Below are 2,270 nucleotides of genomic sequence, written 5' to 3'. Positions count from 1 at the left end.
GATCCAGATGAACCGGGACCAATGGCCCACGTGGCCCAGCCGGCGCCCTGGGCTCACGAACCGGGTCCAATGCCCCCATTGGTCCTGATTCTGAACTGAACCGGGACTAATGGGCTGACCCGGCCTGGACCGTTGCCACCTTTTCTACTAATGAAATAAGATAGCATACTAGATTGGACTCTTATTATCCAAGTATTGAAGATATCAACAGCGACACGTATGTGACTTCGACTTTATTAAGGAATTATAAGAACCGTGCCAAGGCCAACAAACATCCCTGCTTGTGGCAGAGTCACGATCGTTTGCAATGTTCCATGTCATCGCTCTTCTTCGCCGTTGCCAACAACTGAGGACATGTCAAAATATGTAGTTTTCATTAGAAACAATTATTTGCCGACAATAGTAAGCTAGTCAAATGAAGGTATATAATGATATTATCTTACATTAACACACATGCTGTCAATCCGACAGGTTGGCTCAAGTATAGAGCTAATTAATGGTCAGCAGCAGCGTAATAGCGTTCATGGTCATCATCAGGGCAGAAAAAGCTAATATCTCTGCCATTCACCTTCTGAAGAGGTCTCGCATTCATCTCAAAGCCCTGCGCACAGTACAAACAAACAAATATATCCACTTTGCTTTATTGAATAAGATTGGAGAAATTAATTAAGGGAACACCTTAATTACGTCATCGACGGCGTTGGTGAGAAGTTTCAGTTGGTGACTCGACACGGTGGCAACCTGCAAAAGTATCTAATTTTAAATTTTGATCACTATTGTTAGAGAATATCAAGAGCGTTAGAGACCGCCATATGCCCCTAATCTAATTTCCCGTATTTATAGAATTTTGGGATCTAAATGTGATCGGTAAAAGTCATTAACAACCATAGTTTCAAATCGCGGGCGAAAAGACCGCTATCCGGCGCTATCCCGGCATGAAATCAGCCCCGCGATTTGTTTCCTTACCAGAATTGCGGGAGATCGCGCCGCAATCGCCGGAGATCGCGCTGTTTCTTCATTAATTATCACGGCAAATTTTCTTTCCGCGATTTCGGTTCGCCCGCGATTTAAATCTATGGTAACAACATGGACACCCTCTTGATGTCCAGATGACTCCCTCGTCGCACCCCGGCGTGGTGAGGGAGCCCATGTATCGGTAGTAGGCTTGGCCATCTCCCCTCGCCTCCCAAGGATCCACCCTGCTTACCATCTCCTCCTCCCTGGTATCTGCCATCCTCTTCAGGTATGGCTCCAGCTGCACAATGGATTAGTTTACAACTTAACTCCCTCTATTGTACTAAATCAACGACATTTATTTTGGGTAAGAGGGAGCATATATTGCTTGGCAGCAGCTGGATGTAGTTAGAGAAACCTAATGTACCTCATGCAGGAAATGGTCGCGCCTGCCGATCTTATAGAGGCGGCCGATCACGGCAGCCTTGTTCTCGGCACTGAGGTGAACCATATGAAGCTCCAGGCTGTACCGGCGGCCGTTTAAGCGGTGCCGCTGGGGGTGTGCCAGTGCAGCTGCCTGAGGTGGTAGGCGGTGCCATTAATCCACAGGCTCCCGGCGTCGCCGTGGAACATCACCGCGATATCGTGGCCACGGTTGACGATGGAGGCCTTGGCAGAGCGGTAGGAGTGGTTGAGGTACCCTAGGTTGGGCGCCTGTGTGGCATAGCGGTCGGAGAGGTCGATGGGCGACTGCATCCGCCCAGTTCTGCACGTCGCCCACTCCTTGATCTTGCCCCAGTTCTCCGGCCAGTTCTCCGCCCCACAGTCGTAGCTGAACTCCGACTCATCGTCTACATGCAAGAGATGTACGTACGTTTAGGAATTAATCAATGGCGGAAGAGTTAATCTATAGAAGATTTCTGCTCACCGATTTTTGCTGTGCTCTGGCTGCCGGGACGAAGGCTGAGAAGTGCAAGAGCAGAAGGAGGGCCCAGACCGGAAGGCTGAACGCATACTGCCTTGTGTTGTGCGTTGATCGAGGTGCTCCTGCTGCTAGGTAGCTGTCCAAGAGGGGCAGGCTGGTGGGGGTACATATATACACAATTCTCCTCGTGAAGCTAGCGGATGCATTCTCATCTGTATCCATCCGCTCGGCTTTTCTCACATGTGCGTTTAAAAAAACAGGATTGCTAAATCTCAGCCGAGTGAGACTTAACCAATGCGACCCAGTCTATGTTCCTTGTGTAGTTCCTTGTGTAAATTTAGTAAACTGAGGAGTGTGGTTTCGTGTAGCTTGAGCTACACGGCACCCCTTA

The 2,270-nt window shown here is 49.1% G+C and overlaps 1 pseudogene; it reads right to left on the bottom strand.

The window, feature by feature from the left end:
* Positions 1-57: 57 nt before the first annotated feature.
* On the bottom strand, positions 58-2,048 carry LOC119347355 (annotated as a pseudogene).
* Between the last annotated feature and the right edge of the window lie 222 nt (positions 2,049-2,270).

This window comes from Triticum dicoccoides, unplaced genomic scaffold (genome assembly GCF_002162155.2).
Source record: "Triticum dicoccoides isolate Atlit2015 ecotype Zavitan unplaced genomic scaffold, WEW_v2.0 scaffold65133, whole genome shotgun sequence".
Lineage (NCBI taxonomy): Eukaryota > Viridiplantae > Streptophyta > Magnoliopsida > Poales > Poaceae > Triticum > Triticum dicoccoides.
The sequence above is the reverse complement of the archived record's forward strand: the minus strand, read 5'-3'. Positions and strand labels throughout refer to the sequence as shown.